An 11275-nucleotide genomic window follows, 5' to 3' on the forward strand; every position below is an offset into this window, starting at 1 on the left:
TTTATGTCACCCATCTACTTTCCCCTCTGGTACTCTTTCTTCAGTTATTCTGAGGTGAAGCTAGCGCACACTTTATTCAGTGAGTGAACTTAGCAGGACAAACAGGGCTCTGGATAAGATATAGTTATGGGCAAATAAAGATAGCCAAAAGGTCAAACTAATGTGAATTCCCTCTAAAACCATCTCAAGAACTGTAAGAAAATGTGCCAAATCAAACAATAAGTCATCACCAAAAAAGATGGATTGAAAAGAATCTACATTAACATTCTTGTTGTTAAGTCAATTAGTCATAGCAGACTCTTCAAGACCCCATCTGGGGTTTTCTTGGCAAAGATACTTGAGTGGTTTGCCATTTCCTTCTCCAGCCCATTTTTGCAGATGAGGAAACTGAGGTAAACAGAGTTAAGTGACTTGCAGGGGGTCACACAGCTAATAAGTGTCTAAGGCCAGATTTGAACTCAGGCCCTCCTGACTCCAGGCCCAATGCTCTGTCTGCTTCACCACCTAGCTGTCCTTCAGATACTCTCCACAGTTTTTTTTAATGAAGAAGTGAAGAAAAGACAAACAGAGAGAAACATGTTGCCTCTGTTAAAAATATAAAATTCATTTAGAGAAGAAATGGAAAGGTTGAAGTAGAATCTATCATACTTCAGCAGAGTACAAAAAAGCTGGGGATGGCAATCATAATCTCAAACAGAGCAACAGTAAAAATAGGCATCATTAGAAAAGGTAAACAAGGAAACCACGTTATGCTCAAAGACACCACAGATAACAAAACAGCACCAGTGATAAATACACATGCACCAAAAAACAGTCTCTAAGTACTTAAAGGAAAAATCGACTGAATTATTGGAAAGACTAGAAAGAAATTTTTTTCTATCTCTACACACTTAAAAGAGAATAAAAGAGAGAATGAGGTGATCAATGAATTGAACAGGCAACTAAATAAACTTAAAGAAAAAATAAATAAATATTCCAAAATGAGCATAAAAATGTAAATTCTTAAAATTAAAGGAAAACAAAGTGGAAAATAAACAAAACAACCCTTACTGAGATAATTATAGAGCTTGAAAAAAAAGATGAGCAAAATAGGCAAACTAATAAAGAGGGAGAAAAACCAAGTTACCAACATGAAAAATGAAGAGAAATTCAAAAACTGAAGAAAAAATAAAAGATATTGTTAAGGAAACTGTTATAAACAATTATATGCCAATAAAACTAAAATCTTAGTTGAAACAGATATTTAAAAATTCAATTCAATAAACATTTATTAGCTTCCATTTGCTCCATTCTAATTTTTAAGGAATTATTTTCTTCAATGAACTTTTGGACCTCTTTTTCCATTTGGCCAGTTCTACTTTTTAAGGCATTCTTCTCCTCATTGGCTTTTTGGAGCTCTTTTTCTATTTGGGGTCATCTATTTTTAAGGTGTTATTTTCTTCAGTATTTTGGGGGATCTCCTTTACCAGACTGTTGACTTGTTTTCATGATTTTCTTGCATCACTCTCATTTCTCTTCCCAATTCTTCCTCTACTTCTCTTACTTGACTTTCAAAATCCTATTTGTGTTCTTTCATAGCCTGAGAACAATCATGTTTTTCTTGGAGGCTTTGGATGTAGGAGCTTTGACTTTGTTGTCTTCTTCTAAGTGTATGTTTTGATCTTCCTTGTTGCCAAAGTAAGATTCTACAGTCTGAGTTTTTTCCATTGTTTGCTCATTTTCCCAGGCTATTTCTTGACTTATCAACAATTTGTTAAAGCCGGGCTCTGCTTCCAGTGTAGAGGGCATACTGTCCCAAGCTTAAGGGGTTTTGTGCTGAATATACTTTCTTATTACAAGATAGCCTTCTCTTTGTGAGGTGTGAGTAAAAAGAAAGAGCTGTTGGGAAGTGATAGCAATTTCCCTTAATTAAACTTTTTTTTAATTAATAAGAATTAATTTTCTCTCCCTCTTCTCTCCCCACTTTCCCCTTGACCATCCAATTAAGGAAAAAAAATGAAAAAAGAAAACCTTCACAACAAATATGCACAGTCAAGTACAACAAATTCTCACATTGGTCATGTGTAACAATGTACATCTCATTCTACACATTGAGTCCATCACCTCTCTGTCAAGCAGCAGGTAGCATTCTTTGTCAATGGTTGTTTGGAATCACTGTTGGTCATTGTGTTGATCAACATTCTTAAGTATTTCAAAGTTATTCGACCTCACAATGTTGTTATTGTATAAGTTGTTCTGCTCACCTCACTGCTTCAGTTCATAGAAGTCTTTCCAGTTGTTTCTGAAACTCTCCATTTCATTATGTCTTATGGAAAAATAATTCTCCATTACATTCAGGTACTGTTAATTTTTCAGCCATTCCCCAATTGATGGTCATTCCCTTAATTTTCAGTTCTTTATCCCTACAAAAAAGTAGGGATATATATATAATATATAATATATATATGTGTGTATATATATGTATACTGTTATAAATATTTTTGTACATATGATTTATTTTCTTCTTTCTTTGTTTTCTTTCGAATAGGCCTAGTATGACTAGGTCAAAGGGTATTCACAGTTTACTCACTTGTGGGGCACGGTTCCATATCTGGACCAACTGACATTGATAGCAATGTTGTTTTTTTAAACACCCATTAAACATTTGTTTAAAAACCTGTATCTGACCCATCATGTCTCTTGGGAGTATTGTCTCTGGAGTTATAGGTGTTAACTATCAGAGTGGAATTGGACTGTGACTATTAGCAAGAGGCTGAAAAGTCCAAGAATTCATTTACTTAGTTTCTTAGGACACGGTGTTGACCACAAATTCCAATTAAAATAGTGAGATGATCCATACTCACATTCTATTATAGTAACTCAGAAATGTTGTAGTATCAGTCTATTAATTAATAAATTTAGAATTTTAATGACAAAACTTTCACTGTTCACCTGCCCTGATTATAGAAATTTGCTATCTAAGGAAAAGGAGAGACATGGTTATGACAATATCATGATGATGCCTCTAAGGGCCCATACTTATCTTTCTTAAGTCATAATGGGGGGAACTCCCTCAGTTCTATTTAATTGCAGGGATGAGTCATACTTCACAGCCAATCATATGACAAAGTTCCATATTATTCACAGGATATCATAGTCAAGCTCAGAATTTGCCAGGTGGGAAAAATTTCCTGTTCAGAAAGGAAATAGCACAATGGGAAAATTTAGTCAAGAGTATTCTGCTTTCATCTATTGTTCTATACCAATTGCACTCCAGACCAATACAGAATACTTACATTTACTAACATTTATACAGTTGTCACTTCCACATCATGACTTTCCCCATCATGGTTTCAATATATTGTGGGTTGGGGGTAGTTTTGTGGAAGCTGCAGATGACACATGAAGGCCAGCAAATAACACAGAAAAAGCTTAAAAACTCAGAAATGCATAACGTATATATATATATGCATATATATACATATATATGCATATATATACATATATATACATATATATATGCATATATACATATATATGCATATATACATATATATACATATATATATATATAGTATTTTATAATATTAACATATTTTATCTTTTAATACTGCAACAATTCAGACTTTTTCTCTGGTATGGCCAAAAAATTTTATCTGGATTTTCTAGATGTGGAGGTGGGGTTGGGGCATCATACCCCTTACCCCCTCTATGTAGAAATGATAATTGTATAGTGCTTTTGATTATTTTAAAATCACCCAATGAACCAAATCAATTCCAGACTAACCCCTCCCAGATACTTTAAGAGGGTGGATAAAGTGCATGCCATACCTTTCCCCCAGGACCTATATTCCCTGCAGTTTTAACCCATAAGATTCTAAGGATTGGAGCCACCCCCTTCTATTGGTCTTCCAAGGATAGAATGTTAGTATACTACTCTAATAATTTCATGCCACATATTTTTAAAAATTCAAACCAGAATTTGGAAATTCACAGCAGAGAAATCACATTTCAATAATAAATTTAGTCTCCAATTAGTTTACAATGCCATGAATTTCTGCAGATTTGGGGGGGGAAGGGAGGTGCAGCAGATTACCTTCCCTCTTATCTGTTTTCATCTCTCTAACCTGTCCAGAGTTAGAAGTGGAAAGAGAGAGAGAGAGAGAATCTTTCTGAAGACTTTGAAAGTTCTACAGAAAAAGTTTTCACTCTTTATACTCTTTTTCCTTTGGCTGACAGGCTACAGGAAGAAGTTAGTTTGATTTATCAAGACACAAAACAGATACTAAACAAGAAAGACACACACAAGCACTTGTTGGCAAAGTTTTTCCCTGTTTATCTCCTACTGAAAGTTAAATTTTTAAAAATCAGTGCATGTTTTGAAAATTTTTGAAAAGCCATGAAAATCCCTTCTTCAGGCCAAATCTGGGACCAATCAGGATTCTTATATATCTTGGATCAACCTTTACGTAACTTACAAGCTCTTGTTTTTTTAATCAACCCCTTCTGAACAGGAAGCTTCCCCTGGTCCCAGGCTAATAAGAATTTCCCTAAGGGGGTATCCATAGTTTCCACCTTCTGAACAGGAAGCTTCCCCTCAGCTAATAAGAACTTCCCTAAGGTATCCCTTGACTTGCTGGAGCCTCCTCAGAGACCACTCACCTCTAAGGAGATAGCTGGATGTGGTTCAGAAGGACATGGAGCTCTGGGGACAGATGATCCTTCTCCAAGGAAGTCCCTTGGTAGAAATCTTACTAGAGTGTAGCAAAGGTCCAGTTGTCATATGGACACTCAAGTCTATGTCTCTTTGTGGTCACCAAAATAGTTACAGCAGAATAAAGACACAAAGTACCATTCAGAAAATGATTTATTAGGAAGGCATGTAATTTCAGAAACAAACTGGGTCCAAGGCTCTCAGTCAGCTCAGGGACCTAGAGGCTCATGGATCTTTGGTTTTTATATGATTGCTATATAACACAACAGGGAATAAGGAATTCATCAGCCAAGTAGTGATAGATGAGGATGTGTGCTGATGTCTTATGATTGGAGGAGGGAGGTATCACAGAAAACATTTGAGGGACACAAAACTCAAATGGAATCATTTTGTCTTGCTTTTATGGAAGCTCTCAGCTTAGAACTTCAGCTGAAAGTTGAAAGAAGTTTCATAGTTTGATTCCCCAGAGAAACATTCCAAGTAATGGTCAGCAGAAACCTCAGGACCAGTGGAATTTGGTCAAGCAATGGCCATGAGAGACCAGCAGGGCATAATGCCTAGAAGAAATTAATATGCTATACCCTCACAGCCAGTTGAGAATACAGATCAAAGAGAGACTGCCTGATGCAAAAGAGTTGGAAACATTCAAAATGAGCCATGCAATGACACTAGTAGCCTTAGAGGTATATAAGTGACCCTTCAATTCACATGCCCTGGCTAGGCATATTCCTTTTGCTTATATTTCTTATATTCATCTACTCTTCCCATGGATGGTATGTATATTTGTGGGAGAGTGTGCCTCAGATTGATGGAAGAAATGCTGTTACTTCTTTTCTTCCTATGCTATTTCATTAAATGTCTTTGCTTTGAATTAATTTTGCCTCTTAACTAGTTCAAAAACATTTTCTTCTTTCCTCAAGCCTCCCATATCACCCATTCCCTTGTAATCACTGATGAGGTTAAAGAAAAATGATGATGGTGGGGAACCATAGGTTTCCAGGGGTGCTCAAAACCCCAAACACCAACACTCCAGGTCCTGCCAAAAGAATTCAACTCAAGCCTTCTCAGCCAAGGAAAAAGACAGTTTATTAAAGATTCGCCATAATGAGTTGTCTTAAGAAATCCCACCCTTTGTGACACTTGTTTTCACAAGCAGGCCAGATTCAATCTACTGAGCTGGATTGAATCTGAGCACCTTCATGGAGGCAAGATGGAGATTATATACAAAAAGATTGTGGGAGGGATTGAGGGGTGGTCTGGGGTGACTAGAGGAGAGGTTTAGGGAGGGTCTTGAGGAGAAGTCCAAGAAGGATCCTGATGGGACTGGGGTTGCCAGAGGTCAAGACTCCAGGAAACTAGAGAATGGGATTTTGGTAGGATTAAGGGTGGGATGCAGCTGGGCTAGGCCAGGCAGAGATTTGGGCCTAGTGATAAGGAAGGGCTTATGGCGTTGGATGAGGCCAAATCTAATGGGAAGATTCAAGGAGAGTTCAAGGGGGTTCCCAGAGGCTGTACCCTCATCAATCACAGCTGAGGACTTTGACTCAAACTCCAGTATGATTAAAATTTAAATTGTACCCCATTCTAGATAAAATTGGCTGTTGAAATTCTCCAGCAAGTTGCTGATGTGGTATAGTTATAATTCGACCTTCTTTATCCTGAGTAAGCTTCCCTGATTAATTTTTCAAGACTCCCCCTTTTTCTACTGGCCCATGCTTCCTGGCCCCAAAGCAGCAGTTGTCATAGAAGACCCTTTGTCTGAAAATCCTATGTAAACTCAACCTCTCAGCAGCTAGGTGCCTTTGACCAGAAAGTCCTTCCCTGGACCTTACTGTTCCAAGCCACTATCTGCAGCATGCTGCCCTCATGGGATGGTGGGGTCATGGCAGACTGCATGAGACTCTATTCCAGACTGCATTTGGCTATACCTATTCAGGTATTGCTGGGTACCTTTCACCTGAACTCCATCCTAAATTTGCATGATAGTATGGGTACTTCTTTATATTAATAAGTCATTACCTCAATTATATGCCCTTTGCTTTCTATGACTACCTCAACTAGAGGAGGGGGAATGGAAATCAATTAATCAAAAACCAACTGACTACCACACCCCACACACAAGTATTAAAGATTTGCTTGTCGGATAAACACTGAAGATTTGTTATCTGAAAGATGTTATTTTTTGGCACACAAATCCTGTAGCTTCTACGCCTAAAAGACAGCATTTAGTAATGATGATAATGGCTAACATTTCTATAGCAGTTTGATGTTTGCATAGCACTTTACATATATATTATCTCATTTTACCCTCATAACAACCTAGAGAAGTAGGTGCTATTATTATCTCCACTTTACAGATGAGGAAACTGAGGGAAGCAGAGATTAAGTGACTTGCCCAGTTCAATCAATGTGAATCCAGCCCCCAGAGCCTGCCTTCTTTCCAAGAGAGTGGATAAAATTGGATTGCTGAAGCTGTTGAGCTGAAGACCAGGCTTTAGAAACATGATGAACCTTCTGAGGCACAGAATCCTTGAGAAGCCTCCTAGAACCTAAGCTCTGGAAATCACATATTATCAGGCCTGAAATGAACTTTAGAATCTAAAACTCTGGTTTTACAGAGGAGGACCCTGAGGCCCAGAGAGGTTAAAGTCATTTGTTCAAGGTCTCACAGGTAACTATTAGCAAAACCAGGACTAGAACCTTGATCACCTAACTCCCCATGCAGTATACAGTATACTACCCTACTTGAACTGTCATTGAAAACCCCTTATGTATCAACTGTCAAACTGCATGAAAGGTACATACTCAGTCATCGCCTGAGACCTTTTCACTACTTGTCAAACCAGTAACAGATAATTCCTAAGCGTGGAAGAAATTGTATTAAGCCTAATGTGCTTTCCCTTTAAGATATCCCTTCATCGATGTGAAGCAGTTTACTGCTAAAAGGAACGTAAGTATTTTTACGAAAAGAAAAAGATCGAACAACTACTAAAAGATGTAAGGCATTATTCCTGTACTTACAGTTTAACTTTTCGATGCCCAAGAAGAATAGAAAAAGAATTTCATTTGAATAAGAACCAGCTTTAAAAAATGCATATAAAGAAACAAAGTTTCAAATAGGATTCAAGTAGTGTAAAGTATATAGGGTAATATCTCATTTGCATGTGAACAATTTAGTGTTTTAAATGAGTAAAGAAATAACTTAATTTTTTGAAAAATGAAAAAAATATGAGAACAAAGAAACACAGTTTATGGACACAAAAGGGTTAGTTTAAGGACTGTCTTGAAGATACTAAATAATGGAGTGCATAATGGTCCCTCAGTTCATTTGCATATAGGTGGCACAGTGAATAAAGTGCCAGGCCTGAAGTCAGGAAAATTTACCTTTTTTAGTTCAAAATGGGCCTCAGATACTAACTTTGTGGCCCTGGACAAGTCACTTAACTCTGTTTGCCTCAGTTTCCTCATCTGCAAAATGAGCTGGAGAAGAAAATGGCAAACCACTCCAGCATCTTTGCCAAGAAAACACCAAATGGAGTCACAAAGGGTTGGACATGATTGAAATTATGACTAAAACTCACAAATGAAGTGATATCACTACTTGAAGACTGAGGAATGATTTTAAAAGGACTTCCAATTTCATGGGAGAAATTTGATTGATTTTAAATGAAAATGAAGCAACTAAATACCAAGAGGCTTTCATTTAAGCCACTTAAAGGTTAGGAATTCCCAAGATTCCAAGGAACCTGACATTGGTACCTGATGATAAGAAGACTCTCTGGTGAAGACTGAAGATACAATAACAGGTAGAAAACTGTTGGAATGGTGGGTAGCTAGAAGAAGTTAGTTGATGGCTTCAGCTAAGTAATTCTGGATTGGTGGGAAATAATAAATAAATTTATGTAATATAATTAAATCTAATATAACAAATAATATGAATGTACTTATTTATTATCATTTATTTCATTCCCCAGAACCTTTAGTAAAAGCTTTTGTCTTCTGAGTATCAAACAGAGTTGGAAGGAGGTGATTTTTCATAGTGCCTACTACTTTATGGTGCCTCCTCTGAATTGCAAAAGAAAAGTAGAGGGGGAAGACAGACTTTGGAAATGTTTTGAATCCTTGTGAACTGTCCAGGTGCATTAATCTTGCATTAATTTTAAATTACTCTGGAGCAGCAAGGTGGCAGAACGGATGGAGCACTGGCCCTGGAGTCAGGAGGATGTGAGTTTAAATCTGGCCTCAGACACGTACTAGCTATGTGACCCTGGCCAGGTCACTTAACTCCAATTGCCTCAAAAAAAGAGTTAATCTCAGCTGAATTGATGTGGATTCTGCTCTGAATGGATAATACAGTATCTGGATAAATGAATCACTAGCTGAGCTGGACTATACAGAGCAAAGAAAGCTAATAGCATTCTGGTTTAAAGGGAACTGGTATTTACATTAAAAGGTGACATTTTCTAAAGACTCTTAGACAAATGATTGTAAAGTGAAAGAATTTGTAAAAGCTATATTCAAATACAGAAGATAAGAGAATTTTCCCACTTGAAGAATGGTAAGGATCAATTGGCAATTAATAAGCAAAGAAGAAATTGCCTGGAGTTCTACAAATTCCATCAAAGCCTGCTGTCCAGAATTGTGTTACCCCGGAACACTGGTTTTCCTCCCTCATTTGGTTCCTTACCATATTCTTGCGTTTGTTCACTCTGTCACAAAAATATTGAGTGTATTGGTGAGAGAGTATGATACAAGTTTTTGAGTAAATTGTGATACATCTATGACTTTTGTACTTTATTTAATAGGAGTACATGTGTGATGTTATAATTTTTCTTGCCTTTGTGGTTATCCAGTTATTTGGTCACATCCGACTCTTCCTGACCTCACGTACCATACTGTTCATGGGGTTTTCTTGGCAAAGATACTGGAGTGGTTTACCATTTCCTTGGGTGGATTAAGCAAACAGAGGTTAAATGATTTTCCCAGAGTCACACAGCTCATAAGTGTCTGAGGCTGGATTGAAACTCAGGTCTTCCCAACTCCAGGCCCAGGGCTCTGTCCATTGAACCACTAATACTTTCAATTTCTTGCTTTAATGCTAAGTAAATTGCTCATTTTTAAGACCTAAAAATATCATTATTGTTAGTGGATACGTGTGTAAATATGCATTTACATGGATGCTTTACAAATGTGTAAATAGACAAGTACACAAGAGTTAGACTGATGAATGCATGGATTGTAACAGAATTACCACTAAGACTCTGAGAGAGTTTGAGTGTAATTGTATGGTGGTATTCTATCCCTGGGAATCTAGGGCAGCTAGATGGTACAGCAGATAGAGCGGAGTCAGGAAGACCTGAGTTCAAAGCCAGCCTCAGTCACTTAATCCCATTTACTTCAGTTTCCTCATCTGTAAAATGAGCTGGAGAAGGAAATGGCAAACCACTCCAGCATCTTTGCCAAGAAAATGCCAAATGGGGTCACAAAGAGTCAGACACAACTAAAAACAACTCAACTACATCAATTCTATCACTAGGAACCTAGACCTGGTAAGGTGAGGGAAAATTGGAATAAATGAGACAACCTAGCAAAATGAGTCAGTATCAATATCCCTATGAGAAGAGTAATATTGCAGGAGTCTACCATAAGGGTCACATCTCACCATAGGCAAACCATTGCCTTTGGGGGATATGTAGAAGTACAAAATATGGTTCCTTTTCATATCTTGTTTTCCTCCCCATCCTAAGCATCCTTACTATCTATATCATATACATAAAACATTTCTTAGCCTCATAAGCCATTTATAACAAATCTGACCTCCTTCAAGGAGCTTTCTTTGATTACTCAGAAAAAAGCTCATAGATTCTCATGACTTGCTTGGTCATGGATTTCCGCTGTCTCTTTCCTCTCTCCTTGCCCCAAATATAGATCTACCTTGGAAATATGACACTAAAATACTTTTACTTTGCTTTTTACATACATTAGTTAAATGGTTTTTTTTTTTTGCTTTGGACACATGTACTTAATACTGTGCCTTTCTTAGGCTGTAAGATTCCCATGGACAGAGATCATAAGATTTCCATGGACAGGGAATTATTCCCTACAACAGTGGCACAGCACCAGTTAGATGACTAAGTGGGGTGTTAGAGGAGCAGGAGGAGGAGGAAAAGAAGGATCAGAATGAAGACATGAGAATGAAGAACCCATTAGACTGTGGCCCTCAAGTAAGTGATCAAATTTTCACAGGGGTGACTATAAATGAGAAAAGAAACACAATGTGTCTCAAAGCAGTAGAAGGCAATGACCCTTGAAAGATCTAAAGCAGATATGGTTGGGATTCAGAAAGGACCACAGTCTGGCATTTTTCCTGAAATCAGAGAGAGTAAGTTGAGGCAATTTCTCCTGGGAAACTGGACCTGAAGAAACCTATTCTGTTGGGGTGTAGCAGATGAGGTGTTTAAGGATCATCACAGCCCAAGGGGAATGGGGAGATGATGGAATGTGTACTTGAGCTGTTCTATCAAGGAGAATGTCTTGTGTTTTCTCAGCCTCCACAGGGAAGGAAATGTGGGTTAACAGTTG

Source organism: Trichosurus vulpecula, chromosome 4 (genome assembly GCF_011100635.1).
Source record: "Trichosurus vulpecula isolate mTriVul1 chromosome 4, mTriVul1.pri, whole genome shotgun sequence".
Taxonomy (NCBI): domain Eukaryota; kingdom Metazoa; phylum Chordata; class Mammalia; order Diprotodontia; family Phalangeridae; genus Trichosurus; species Trichosurus vulpecula.